Source organism: Cupressus sempervirens, chromosome 11 (genome assembly GCF_028749045.1).
Source record: "Cupressus sempervirens isolate cs-2001-9-10 chromosome 11, ASM2874904v1, whole genome shotgun sequence".
In the NCBI taxonomy this organism is placed as follows: Eukaryota; Viridiplantae; Streptophyta; class Pinopsida; order Cupressales; family Cupressaceae; genus Cupressus; species Cupressus sempervirens.
The window spans coordinates 494,815,415-494,831,750 of NC_143128.1; positions in this window are offsets into that span (position 1 = coordinate 494,815,415).

Genomic DNA, 16,336 nt, shown 5'->3' on the forward strand with positions numbered 1-16,336 from the left:
AATTTCTAACAAATGTATCAGCAGGATGAAATCCTTTAACAGTCACAGTGAAATCCTTTAACAGGGTGACATTCCAAGTGCATGTTTTAAAGTCCTTTATCCAGGCACACTTTTAATAGGGTGTTAAAATCCTTTAACAAGGTAGGATCTAACAATCCTTTGTAAGCCTTTAATAGGGTAGACCTTTCACAGGGCAGATCATGAGAATGGTCAAATCATGTAACCTTAATAGGTCAACTTTATTGCTGCAGTAGTGAAGAATCGTGGGTGTCATCCCCACCCTAGTTTTACGTTCTCATTGGAGAGTTTCTAGATAATCATATCTAGTGTCAAGTGTTTATGTGTATGCATTTAGTTTACATGTTATTTTGATATGTTTATGCATGTATTGTTTTAAAGTTGAAAGTTTTATTGGTTAGAGATTAGCACTTCTGCTTCACACCACCCCCCCATCAGAAGTATACATTTCCAATTTGTACTTCCAACACTAATACCACTTGTAAGGAAACTTGCAACAAACTATAACCATTTCCACATAACCTATAATAGATCTCAAATATATATGCAATTAAAATATGCATACAAGAGAATGTACAAATACCCACAAAAATATGACACAAGATATACCATTGGAAACCCTCATTGAGGGGAAAAAAATAGTCTACAAAAGCATCTATCACCATGTATTATTCAACAAAAATACCATTACAATACAACTATGGAAGCCTTAAAAGCCATAGCCATAACCAAGCAATCCATGTGAACAAGCATGAATCTATACATCTCATGCCATGCTTCCAACCTTCACAAATTCTCCCTTTGGCTAACCTATCAAGCCTTGTCTTGCTTGACTCTTGCCTATTTCCCCTTTTTTCTTATCTCTATAATTACCCTTGTGGCTTCTTATATAGTAGTACATCCCACAAAACCACCAAGTGGTATTACATAAATCATATGCTAGCTAACCTATTGACCTCATGTTTAATATAGGACATTTAATTTCTTTTTCCCAATATTGAATAATTACATCAAATATTATCACAATATTACAGTACAACTCATCAAGTATATCCCATGGGAATGTTTACATGTTTCACATCCATTTAGGTGGTCTTAGGTACAACATTATATAATAAAATAAAATAATACAAAATAACAATATTATGCAATGTGTGCAAGACCCATAATCTCAACATAGATTAGCTGCCCATGTGGTATGTTAGACATGAAAGATTATCCTTTCAGATAGTAACTTTTGAGCCTCTTGATAAATCAAGAGCTTAATTAGGAGATTCACTGGTCTTTTCTTTTGCCTAAATGGTTTGGCACTTGGTTTGAGGGGTATAGTATGGGGCATAGGTATTCAAGTCTTTGTAAATCTATATGATAACATTGATACATTATTATAGGACTATGATAATATTCCCCTTTTCCTCAAGGGAGGAGGAGGTTCTAATGAAAATAGTTTTCTCTTCGGTATCTACTCAAGGTTGACTACTTCATATTTCCATCCCTTAGTGGTGAGAGGAGGCATATCTTTGACCCGAGGATCTAAGTCAAAAATGTGTTCAAGGTTTATCATCCCCTTTAGGATGGTGTTTGTAGGGAGGTCACAGATCTCTCCTAGATCATTTTCTTATCTTGTATTATCTAATTCTTCCTCTTCCAAGATCTAATCCTTACATATGGTACTATTGGTCAATAAGGTGAGGATAATCCTATAATATTTTAATACTTGAAATTGTTTAATATTGTCTAGGATGGATAGAGTTTCTATTGTTCCTATTGAGAAGCATTGGAGGTGACAACTATCCATATGCTTGAGGGTTCTAGTGGACATGACAAGAGTGTCTAGGATGTAATTGCATTTCCACTGGATTACTTTAATGTTGAAGGCATCAAAGTCCTAAATTAGGCCCCAAACCTAGTTGCGGTAAGTTGTCATTCATTCATCATGACACATATACTAACTCTTAACCTATTTGATAATGAGTTCCAAACCTCCCAAATCCCAAAGGGGTTGATTCTTTTTCATAAAGAAAATAAGAGACTCAAGACCAAAGCTTTGTACTCGGCTACATTGTTTGTGCATTTTAATTGTAACTGTTAGGAGGTGATGATAGATCTTTAGGTCCTAGGTTTATTAACTCTAACCCTACCCCAGATCCATCTTTGGCTTGAGATCCATCAAAATTCTAGGTTCGTAAGCAAACATCTGTAGATAAAGGTTTTAGTAGTAGGGTAGAGGGTAGGACTTGTTAACATGGAGGAGATTCTGACATGTCCTCTAAGATGGGGGATATGGGGGTCAAAGTTACCTCTAGAGGTGACACTATAGTGGGTCCCTCAATAGTTAGCCCTTTAGATATGATTGTTGGAGGGTCATCCAATGTAAGAATCTCTTTCTACTACTCTTTTTTGATGTAGCCCAAGAGGTGGTTAGGAACTAAGCTCACACATGGTTTGCATTGTAACTTAGATTTCTCCTTGCAATGGATCCTACACCATAAATTGGATAGGAGGTAGGACATGGAGGTACAATTACCCTAAACATTGATGTTATGTTTTAATCAGACAATGAGGTCTTGAATCCTTTGTGTAACGGTTGGGTCCTAGTCAAGGAATATGCCTCTTGGAATGAAATCTGAGGTCAAGGTCACTATAGCCTGATAGAAACCATGTTCAAGTTGAACATAAGTTACTTCACTCACTTGATCATAATCAACAATGACCTATTCCATTCGGGTTTCAATATCAACCTTTATTTGGTTTACCTCTCCTCTTTAGAGAAGCTATAAGTGAGAAACGTGTTATAATTATTTAGAATAATTAAGAGGGGGGATCAGTTATCCTTATGTCTAGATGTACCAATTTAACTTTTAATAACTTAAAATAGATTGATCAATCTCAGAAACCCACCTAATCTATATAGTATATCATTAGCAATGTAACATTTCATGCAATATTGTAACTCTTTATCTCTATATGTGTCAACTACTAGTAAATAAACTACTATAAAATATAGCATGCATAGAAATAATATCCACACATGAAAATAACACTTTGACACTAAGATTTAAAGTGGAAACCCAATTTGGGAAAAACCACCAAGTAACATGCTATCAATTTTTTACTCTTCTGAAGCGAGCTTGGTTAAGAGTCAACCCTATTAAAGGTTATACAACACAAAATTAAATGTGACCCTATTGAAGGATTTTATCATCCTATTAGGAGTGGCCTTGTTAGAGGAGTTTGGATCATTCCATTAGAATGTCACCTTGATTAAATGATTTACAAGATGACTACTAGGTCAACCTTGATTAAAGGATTTTGACTAATATAATGGTTAGAATGCAACTTAGGTTTGATTTGTAAAGTACAACTCACTTTGAAAATTTAATTCTCCATTCACTCATCTGTTGGTCCATTGATTGGCCTTCATTCAGATCTTCATTATTGATCTACTTGTCATCTCCTTAAGTAATCACTCTTCACCAAACTCTTCACTCCTTACCTTTGTTTTTCTACTCTTCACAACTTCTCCTTAGTCAGTCAACCACAAAAAAACCTTAGAAAACATCTCTTATGCCTCCTTAAATATTTAATTTTAATCTTTTTCCACTTAAACATAACCATTGATCTTAGGGTTAGGTCAAATTCATCGAATCCATCTTTTTATTCTCTTTCTTCTAGAAATATCTAATCAAATCCTTTTCTTTGATTATATAAAAAAGTCTCATTATGAATTAAATACACCATCTCATCAATCCTTATCTTCTACATGCTTTGACTAATTCAAAATTTTAACTGTGTCAACCCCAAAATCAAATCTTTCTCAAACAATAACTTTTGTTGTCACTCGGCAATCATTGTGTTCTTCTAATTGGTCATCACTGTGTAGCTTGACACATAATATACTCTCTTGCTTGACATCAATAGGCTTGATTGTACATTAATATGCTTGGTCACTATTAACACTTTTTTATGCATTTGGTTGACAATAACTAACACTCGACTTGAACTTTTGTGTTCGGCTTCTACTTAAGCTCTGTAATCTTCTGCTTGAGCTCCTTCATTTACCAACCAATGTTAATACTCAGTCAAGCTTATCCTTATGACTTGTTTCAACTTTGAGCTTCATTCAACTATCTTCTTTACTTCATGAATTGACTGAATAGAACATTATCTTTTCAAGGACTAACTTATCAAGTGCCCATTGCATTTCCATGATACTTAACACATCTTAACTCAACCTTTCACTAGTTCATCTCATGATCTCTTCTTTTCAAATCCTCTTCGTCAATCATATGATATGGCTCTCTACACTATTAGTAAATGTCTCTCTAGTAGGTTTGACACTTTTTCTTACCAATAGGTTTCACATCAATGATAACATAATAATTGCTTCAATTATAGTTTCCAACAATCTCTCTCTTTTGCATTGATGGAAACACCACACATACTTCACTAGTTATCATGCAATCCAAAATATTCAATACTATGTACTATCAACTCCCTCTGTGTTTGTGTTCTTTCTTTCTTAGTTTCATTCTAATTCTCATCCATGTAGTCTTAGGATGTTCCCTCTATCATTTCAGTACATATTATTTCTTAGTAGTAACACCTCAACATGTTTAATAAAAACATATGTCTCCCTCTTGACAAAAATCATTCTCTATACATAACTTATCTCCCTTAGTATATGAATGGTATCTTCCTCTTCTATATTTATCCTTGTATGATATATTGATCATGCATTCTCTCCCATTTTATCTAATAACTTTTACGATAACTCAACTATTCTAATATTTCCCTCTTTGATAAAAATTACAAAGACATACCATACGCACACATCTTCATGGCATTGCTCTTATTAATATAGCAATGTCATCTCAACATCAACTCAACTCTGTGTAACTTCATCTATTCATAGTTTAGTGTCTTTCTTTTCACACCTTTAGGAAGCTCCTAAAGTGTGACCTCTTGCATCAATGTTTATGATATTCTTATTGAAACATTTGATGCAATGCAATATCTCTTCTTAGTTTTCTTTAAGTAGCGGGATGACTCCTAACTTACCTCTTAGGTACTCATAAGTTGTTGGAATAACTTTTGGGGGGGGTGAATTAGTTATTCAAGGTCTAGATGTACAAATAAAACTTTTTTACAGTTTAGTGAACCCATAAAACATTATTAATCATGCATGCATTCATTGTGTGTTAACTAAAACTGATATGTTGCTGTCAAATCAATTTGCAAAAATGCAAAGCATGAAATACAACACATCCATTAGCACATTTGACATAATGATTTAACATGGAAACCCAATTTGGGAAAAACCACCAATAACATGGTACTCCTTTTTCACTCTTATGAAGTGATGCCCTGTTAAAGGTTACAATACACATTGTTAAATGTGACTTAGTTAAGGGGTTTCAGTCACCTTGTCAAAAGTGAGCCTTGTTAGAGGACTTTAGGCCATTCACTTGGAATACCACCCTATTAAAGGATTTTCCAATGACTGTTAAGTCAACCTTACTCCAAAGGATTTGTACCCTAGGCTAATACAATTGTTAGAAAGTAATAGTAGAGCTTTGATTTGATACAACTTACAACCTTGCTTGCAGATTATAGATCACTATTTATTCCTCAACTCTCCTTGGCTTCCAATATTTGTAGCTCTAACAACTTGTTCATCCTTCAAGCATTCATCCTCTTTAATCCTTCTAGCTTAGTATGCCATTGTAAACTTCTTCACTTGGGTCACTTGATGAAGCAAAACCCCTTTTCTTCTCCTTATCATATTTTTGCATCAAACTCTCTAACTCCTTTGCTTCATGACTAGACATTCCTACATATAGGAAATTCAAATATTTTTCTGCTCATTATCCATAGCCAAAATTAGGGTTTTCAATAAATTAGGTAGGTTACAATGTATCTACCCTATATCTTGTCTTTTCTAGAAAATTCTCTTAGAATCCATTTGAATTCATCTCCAAAATAGTTTACATAAGATTTTGTGCCACCAGCTCATCAATCATATCTTCCTCCTAATTTACAAGTTCCAAGAAAAAAAGATTGTTGGCTTTTATTTAGGTGAATCATCAATCTTTGTCATAATGCAGGAACTCAACATTATCAATCTTCTGATGCTCGACACATTCTGCATTACTTGGCATCAACTAGATTTTACTGGTGCTTAGCATCAACTAAAAATTAATTAGCATCTACTAACTTGCTCGGCATCTACTAGAATTTGCTTTCACTTGGCTCCAACTAACTTTTTTTTGTTCGGCTTAAACTTACTTTGTTGGGCACCTACTATCCACTTGGTCAAGCTTGGCAAATGAACTTCGTTTAACTTTATTCTTCTAAACTTTCTAAGTCTATCCAATCATTTTTTAACCTCAAGTAGATCATCAATACATTATGTTATCATTGTCTTAACTAATTCTTGTACTTCAATACATAATCATAACTCAACCTTTCCTCTAGGTACTTTTGTTGCATCTTCTTGATCAAATCCTCCTCATCAATCAACTAAGTGATAGTACTTGAAACATATAAGTAATTGTCTTACCCTCATATAGAAGGTTTGACATCAGTGACAAAACAATGATTGAAACATGTAGTCTTCTTCGGTAATCTTTCTAAGCAAATGATCTTTTCAATTAGATATCAACATAAGCATCCTTAGGTACTGCCTTAGTGAATATATCAACTAACTTCTCTTTTGTGTTCTCATATTCCAATCTCACTTCTCTATACCAACTCTCTCAAGTAATGATATTTGATCTCAATATGCTTAGTCTTTGTATGCATCACAAGATTCTTTGATATCTTTATAGCACTTGTGTTATCACAATATATCACAACAAGTTCAGTGATCTCTTCCTTCATTCCTTTCAACGATTGATTGATCAATATAATGTTTGAAAAATTTACTGTTGCAATAACATATTCAACCTCTAGTGTAGATTGTGAAATACATCTTTTCTTCATCCAAGAAATCAATCTTCTTTCTAAAAAGAAAGCTCCTCCACTTTTACTCTTTTTTTCATCAACATTTCCCGTCCAATAAACATCTGTATAAATTATTAGCTCAAATTTGTCACTTCTCTTGTACCATAGCCCATAGTCTTATATTCCTTTCAAGTATCTTAGTGTCATCTTTACTGACATCATATGGTTTTCTTTGGGATTAGAAGATAATCTAGCAACAATTACAAAAACTAATGCAATTTTAGGTCTTCTATGTACAACATATTGTAGTTTTCCAATCATTAATCGATACAAGGTTTGATTCACCTTGACAAAATCATCATTTTTTGACAATTTGTATCTAGTCACCATAGGTGTTCTAATTGGTCTCAAGTTTTCCATACCAAAAGTTCAAAATTTCTTTGATATACTTAGATTCAGTGATGAAAATACATATGTTCATCTTATACACTTGCAATCCAATAAAGAATTTAATCTCTCAAACATTGACATTTCAAACTCCTTTTTCATTTGATTAGTAAATAAATTTCTCAATGATTCCTTTCCTCCAAATATGATGTCATCAACAAAATTTTTAGCTAGCAACATCTTATTTTCAACTTCACCTTTCAGATACAGATTGCTATTATCATTAGTTCTTGCAAAACCAATTTTCTTCAAATAATTGTGTAACCTTTCATACCATGCTCCAGGGGCTTGCTTCAAATGATATAATTTTTTTTGTAACTTACATACCATATTCCTTTTGTTTGGATCAACAAAACCTTCAGGTTGTTCAATGTAGACTTCTTCCTCAAGAATTCCATTTAGAAATGAAATTTTTTACATCCATTTGGTACACTTTGAATCCTTTGTAAGTAACATATGCAAGAAAAGTTCTCACTACATCTAACCTTGGAAATAGGGAAAAGTTTCAACATAGTCAACCCCTTCCTCTTATTCATATCCATTACAAACTAGTTTTTCCTTCATCCTTGTGGCTTCACCATTCTCATTCAACTTGTTTATGAAAACCCACTTATTTCTAATCATATTTTTATCCTTTGGTCTGGTAACTAGTGTCCATGTCTTGTTCTTCTCAAATTTCTCAATTTCTTCATTCATTTCCTTGATCTAGTCTTCATTCTCCAAAACATCTCTAACAAAATTAGGCTTAAACTCAAATAGTAAGCATGTATCATTCTTTAATCTTCTTCTTGTCATAAATCCTGAATCTTTATCTCCAATAATTTGATTTGGTGCATGATGTCTTCTTACATACTTTTCCAATACAAGTTTAGGGCTTGGCTCTTCTTGCTATTTTTCTATGGAATATGCATGTTCAAATTCTTCAATTATTCCTAGCTGCAACTCAACTTCTATTGTCTAATGGTTGGCAATGTCTTTCTATGACTTAGCTTCTGTAGCTTGATGCTCAATAATTCATTGAGGCTCAATAGAATTTTTTGTAGAACCTTGATAGTGCCTGGCTATTGATGCTCGATAGCCACCTTTTATGGTTCATCTAAGGTGTTAGGTTCACCTTCATAGACATATACAAACTTTCTATATTCTTTAGGTTCTTTCTTGCATTCTTCTTCATTTTTCTCTGCTAATTTATCAACTCTAACATTTGCACTCTCCACAATTTTGTGATTTTTATAATTCAAACACTTATAAGCTTTTCTCTTAATGGAATAACCTAGAAATATTCCTTCATCACTTTTTGCATCAAGTTTACTTTTTCTTGTATCTTTCAATAAGTAACACTTGCTTCCAAAAACTTTAAAATAGTTCACATTTGGTGCATATCTATACTAGAGCTCAAAAGGTGTTTTGTTAGTTCCTTTCTTCACTTGAACCTAGTTCAGAGTGTAGATTGTAGTACTAACAACCTCTCTCTAGTACAAGTGTGAAACATCCTTCTCCATCATTAGTGTTCTTGTATAATCCATAATTGAACTATTTCTTCTCTCATCTATATCATTTTGTGGTGGAGTCCTTGGCGCACTCATTTATCTCTTGATTCCTTTGTCATTACAAAATATGTTGAACTCATTTAAAATAAATTCACCACCTCTATCTAATCTCAATAATTTCATATTCTTTCCTATTTATTTCTCAACTCTATCTAGATACCACTTAAACATTTGAAATACATCAAATTTTTTTTTAAGAAACATTACAGTCATTATTCTAGAAATGTTATCAATAGACAAAATGAAATACTTATCACCGTAATAGATTTTCACTCCAATAGGACCACACAAGTCAGTATGAACCAACTCTAAAATATCATTAGAAGAATAGGTCTTGCTCTTGAGACTGGACTTTGTCATTTTACCCATTTGACACTATTTGCACAACACTTTATTGGGTTCTCTTATTCTTGGTTACCCACTAACTCTTTTCATTTTACTAATGCTTACCAAGTTATCAAAGTTCATATGACATAGCCTCTTATGCCATAACCAAACATCTTTGGATATTTATAGATAGAACAAGTTACCTCTTGTTTGTTCTCCACTTCCAACTAGTTCTCCAGTAGCATCATAGATCTTTTACTTCTTGTTCTAGAAATCAACTTTGTAGCCTAAACTTATCAACTATGCCACACTCAACAAGTTATATTTTAAACCATCAACCCAATATACATAGTCAAATTTGATATTATCATTTAGTTTAATTAATCCTTTACCTTTCACAAAACATGGTGCATCATTATGAAACTTAACAGTACTTCCATTATAATGATCTAGCTTCTCAAACTTACTTTATCACTAGTCATATGATGTGAGAAACCACCATCAAGTATCCATATATCATTCATACTCACATGTGAAACCAATGTAGTTTTCTCATCTTCATCAGAATCATCTTTCATTGAAACATATACCACTTCTTGATCAAGATCATCAAAATTACTGTCAGAATCATCCTCTTTAGTAATATAGCAAGATTTCTTACCTTTGTCCTTCTAGTCTCTTTTACCTCTATTTCCTTTTATGTATTTATCATCTTACCTTCCTTTGTACTTGAAGTATTTCCTTTCCTCTTTTTCATCTCTATCAAAACATCTAACATTAATATGACCAAATTTGTTACATGTAAAATAGATAATAGGAAGATTACCTTTGTATTTTTCTTTTCCTCTAGAAAGTCTTCTATCCAAAAATACTTCAAGCTCATTAAGATCATCATCAAATCCATTGTCACTTTCTATATGCTTTCTCCTTTTATTTTTCTTAGATCCATCAAGGGTTAGTTGTGCTTTGAATGCAGATTCAATATTTGTGAGAGAATATTTATTAAAATTTGATAATTCAAATATAGTAAGTCTACCAATTAGACTATCCAAGGTCAATTCATTACTAGGTGTACACCTCATTTCTTGAATTGTAAATACTCTAATTGCAAAGAGAGGAAGTAAGTTCCTTAATACCTTATTTGTCACAGTCTCATCAAATATGTCTCCTCTAGCTCCTTTGATAGAATTCACCACTTGTTTGATTCAACCACAATATTGTGCAATAGTTTCACCTTATTTCATTCTCATGTCATTGAATTTTCCTCTCAAGCTTTATGCCTTATCTCACAACACATTTTTGTCTCCTCCATATATTTTTTCCAATTTAACCCATATTTTCTTAGTAGTAGTGCATTCCTTCACAACATTAAATTCTGCATAACTCAAGATTGTTCCAAGTTCAACCATCATTTGGTTGTGCTCCCATGTCTCTTTCATTTGTTCAACTATCATAGGTCTAGGAACCTCAATGTATTCATTTTCTAGGTAGTAAGATGTAGAATCTCCAATACTAAATAAGTGCAATTTTATTAGCCTTTTTCATGCTAGGAAGTTCTCCTTGTTCAACTTAGGTATCTCTATCTATTACATCTTGATCTTTGGCTTGAATCCCCTAAAACTTTCCCTTACAAGCACCAAAGCACTGATAACCAATTATTATAATGATTTATAATAATTGAGAGGGGGGGATCAATTATCCTTGGGTCTAGATTTACTAATTCAACTTTTAATAACTTCAAACAGATTAATCAATCTCAGATACCCACTCGGTCTATATAGCATTCAACCATGTAACATTTCATGCAATATCTTAACTCGCTATCTCTATATGTGTCAACTACCAATAAATAAACCACTATAATATATAGCATGCATAACAATAACATCCACACATGAAAATAACACTTTGACACCAAGATTTAATGTGGAAACCCAATTTGGGAAAACCACTAGGTAACATGCTACCAATTTTTCATTGTTTTGAAGTGAACTTGGTTAAGAGCCAACCCTATTAAAGGTTATACAAAACATTGTTAAATGTGACCCTATAAAGGATTTAATAACCCTATCAAGAGTGGCCTTGTTAGAGGACTTTGGATCATTCCATTAGAATGTCTTATTGATTAAAGGATCTATAAAATTATTGTTAGGTCAACCTTGAGTAAAGGATTTTGAGTAATATAATGGTTAGAATGTAGTAGAAGGTTTAATTTTTAAATAAAAAATCACTTTAGAAATTTAGATCTCCATTTTCTTAATGTTTGGTTCATTGGTTGGCCTTCATTCACATCTTCATCATCGATCTACTTGGCATCTCCTCAAGCAATCACTCTTCACCAAACTCTTTACACTTCACCTTTGTTGTTTTGCTCTTCACAACTTATTTTTAAAATATCCAATCAACCATGAACCAACCTTAGAAAACATATCTTATGCCTCCTTAAATAGGTAATTTCAATCTTATTCCACTTAAACATCATTTTTGATCTTAGGGTTAGGTCAGATTCATTGAATCCTTCCATCCTTTTGTTCTCCTTCTTCTTCTAGAAATTCTTATCAAATCCTTGTCTTTGATCACATAAAAAACACTCCTTATGCATTAAATAGGACAAATAATAAATCCTTATCTTCTATTCACTTTGACTAATTCAAAGTTCTAACTATGTCAGACTCAAAATCAAATCTTTCTCAAACTATAAATTTTGTCTTCACTCAGAAATCAATATGTTCTTCTAGTTGGTCATCACTGTGTAGCTTGACACACATCATACTATCTTGATTAATATCAACAGGCTTGCTTGGCCATTACTATGCTTAGTCACTTTTAACACTTATTCATACATTTTCTCGACAATAATGAACACTTAGCTTGACTTTTTCTATTTGACTTCTACTTAAGTTCCTTAATCTTCTACTTCAACTCCTTAATTGACCAACCAATGTTAATAATTAGTCAAGATTATCCTTATGACTTGTTTAAACTCTAAGGTTCATTTAACTATCTTCTTTACTTCATGAACAACAAAATATCTTATTAGGGACTAACTTATCAACTGCCCATTTTATTTCCATGATACTTAACACATCTCAACTCAACCTTTCACTAGGTCATCTCATGATCTCTTCTTTTCAAATCATCTTCATCAATAAAATGATATGGCACTCTTCACTATTGGTAAGTATCTCTTCCATATTTTTGACACTCTATCTTACCAATAGGTTTGACATCAATGACAACATAGAAATTGATCCAATTGTAGTTTCCAACAATCTCCTTCTTTGGCATTGATGACAATGCCACACATACTTCACTAGTTACCATGCAATCCAAAATCTTTAATACTATATTCTATCATCTCCCTCAATGTTTGTGTTCTTTCTTTCTTATTTTCATTCTTCAATTGTTTATCAAAGAATCATGAGGCTACAACGTTGACCCCTTGGGAGAAGGCAAATTTATATTAATGTGAGGGTTTGGAGGAATAAATGTAATCTTTGTTAGGACTAACATTGTGAAGGGGCCTTTGTTAAACTATATCCTTTAGTTATTAGGAGTTCATTAACTGGTAAAAATGTTGGTGTCATAAGCAGGGATGGATTCATTGAAGAACTCCCTAGAGAATGAGTTCTTCGTTGTCTTGTCCATCCTCTCTATAAAGGATAGTCTTGCAACTCAAGGAAAAGTTAGAGGGTTCTATCAAAGCCTTTGTATGTCTTTGTTTAGATCAAGGTTGTTGATCCAAATGAGATATTTTTATCATCTTTTCCAAGGTGGCATATGTGGCCTCCAAGTGTGACACAATATCATGCATCTGGCACCAATTTGTCAAAAGGGTAAATTTTGCAAGGTTGGTGGAATGACTAGATCCTGCATTCCTCTGATTTTTATATTGACCTAGGGGGCACCCTCACTATATGGTGTTTTATTCCATTGTTGATTATTGAACTGTTGATTATAATTACCATTGTTGGAACCTCAAGGACCAGAGTTATAGGAACCTCTTTATCCTGAAAATGTGTTCCCTAATTATAGGGGATCAACTCATTGATTGGTCATCACAACCTTATATAATTTTAGTTGGCTTATATTATTAGCCATATCGGTAATGATTCTCTATAAGGATTCTATATCAATGATAAGGCATGTAACTTGATCAAGTGGTTGTGAGGATTACACTTGCATGCATGCTAAAGTGGTCAAACTAGTAGGATTATGTCCATTTGGGTTGGTTGAAAGGAAGGCAGGGAATTCATATGATGATATATCTTGTGGGGTCAAGTTAGGAAGTATAGTCCTAGGTATCAAAGGTATGTTTGTTGGGTCTAATGAGAATACTCAAGAGCTAGAAGAGGGTCAATCTACAATGAATAAGTATAATGGGAGGTAAGATAGGAATGAAGTTCCACTATGAAATCATATTGTAACTTCCTAGGTGAGGAGATCCTCTAGACTAGGGATGACATGGTACACTTTTATGTGAATCTATTGGGCATTCAGTAAATTGAACATACACTCCCAAGGTCGAGGCATAGAATTTGGCCAAGGTATCCCAATCTCCTTGAGGTATAGTTCATATAATGAGTATTGATACATCTTAATCTATAGGATCTAAGTAACTTCTCAGGGAAAGTTCTAGAGTTGGTGCAAATCCATCCAAACATTGCCTAAGGAGTCATTTGAACTAATTATGAAAATAAAGAACAAGTTCATTCAGTTCTTTCCAAATTCCAATAAATTTGCAATGACATAGAGCAAGATCAATCCAGAATTAAAAGGCTAAGAGGGAGGTCCTCTCCATGTCGATCCATCCATCGATAGAATTGGGGGGGGGGGGGGAGGAGATTAAGGTACTAATTCAGTTCATTGGGACCCATAGTCATTAGGAACAAGTGGCAAGCCATGTATTCATATTCGACATTATTTCTAATTAGGACATCTTTGACTACTTGGATGTGTTTTTCCTTCGTCCAAGGACCCAAATGTTTGAATTTTGTACACATTTTCTTGTGATGGAGTGGCATATTGTGCATCATTATGAACATTTCTAGAGGTAACAACTATGCACTAAGAAACACAAGTTATTGTGAGATAACCATTGTGTCATTTGGTAATTGGGATGTAGGTGCACTCTGAGTAGTAGTAGGCTAAGATGCAAATGTTTAATCTTCATTCTTTCATTTTATTTTCTTATTTTGGACTGGAGGTTTGAGCTCTACAAAATCTATGGAGATGATAGATGAACACAGTTGACAAAAGCAAGCCACAAAAAAAGGAGCCAAGTTGGTGCAAAATTTGGGGGATGACATGTTCACTAAACAATTGTTCAGGTGGAGACCGATCAGGGTCCTCTAGTTAAAACCAATAGGTGGTTGAGTCAACAAATTTGAACTTTCCAATGCAAATTTGTACACTACACATAACCAAATGTCACCAGAACTCACCATAGGGCATAAATAAAATTGTTGAGTTTTGGTAGGCCCTCATTCTAGGGACATTTATCTATTGACGAGACTTTGTTTTGTGTCTAACCAATAGAGTAACAATTGTTACTAGACTAGAATGTTCAACCAATATCGATTAAAAGAATGGAAAGAAAAAACTTTCCACTTCTAAGCTCCCTGTAGATCGAGTCTCGGTCATGTAATATTTGGTTAAGTTGGATGAGGAGGTGATTTCTTTATGATAAGGTGGGGAATTGATTCACTATTTCCTTTTGTGTTTGGTCAAGCATAGGGTCACTAAATATAGTTGGACAAATATCTTAGGAAATAACCAAGTAAATAAAGAAATAAAATAATAGGAAAGTAAAAGATCCTATAGAGTTAGAGATTTAATCTACCTATAGACTACTTTTACCACTATTATTATCAACAATACATGCTTGAATGATAGGACTACTTAAACTTGTATTCAATCAATCAATCTTATAGATATAAGTGTTACAAATGAAATTAGTACCGAAGTAAAAAAATACATTTAGTTTTATCCAAGCCAAGGAAGATAATAGAAAACTAATAGAAACATATCACTATTTTCAAAGGAAAATGAATCCCATAGAAAGCACTCCAAGACTCCTTTATGAAAACACAACATATAAATACCAGTAAGCACTAGGTAGAATAATTATTTTTGAAAAGATGATATTGTTTTCATTCATTAAGTAGGGTGTTACAGTAGTATGGATGCTAAAATCATCAACTTTACCAAAACTAAAATATTTGGTCTCTCTCTTATTTTTAGAAACATATTTAAATTTAGTGCAGGAAAATAACTTCTAACCCTAACTAACTCATGTACCACCTTAATTACAACTATTTACTGATACTTAAACACAAGGACACTTGTGGAATAAAATATAATTATATTACAACCATAAAAGAGATAGAAAGAATAAGGGAAATAAAGAGGGAATTTTCTGAGGGAAATCTAATCCAAATGGTGATCTTCATATGCTTTTCCTGTCAAATCTATGTCAGTTATATCCTTGATATTCTCATCAATTGATAAGACCACTCCATTTCTCTGACAATCTTAAATGCATTGGGTGCACAAGGGAATATATAAACATAAAGGAACTCTCTGTTACCATTAATTACCCATGTGCATAATTAATAAGTATGGAATCCAATAAGGATAATGGATGGTTGGCTTCAAAAGGAATCCTAACACATCCTATCCTATCAAAGATGGACTTGAGTCGATAAAAATTATAGGTCTGGGGTTTTGAGTATTAATTATCACATAATACAAGCTCACCTAATCTTGCTATGGGAAAGAAAGACTCCCACACCTAGAACTTCACCCTACAGAGTTGTGGTGCTTCTGAAAGCAAGTCAAGCTCCCTTTGAGTAGATAGTGAATTAAACCAAAAGGATCCACTGATGCTGAAAATATTGCATGTAGTGGGGTATGTGTCATACACCATTCTATGTCATGATGTGAATTGCATTGGACACAGAAGGGGAAGCCTCATCAATGCTAAAAGATAATCATTTTGGACTCCATCTTGTGATTCTTGTGATGTTCCAAACATATGAGCACCCTTC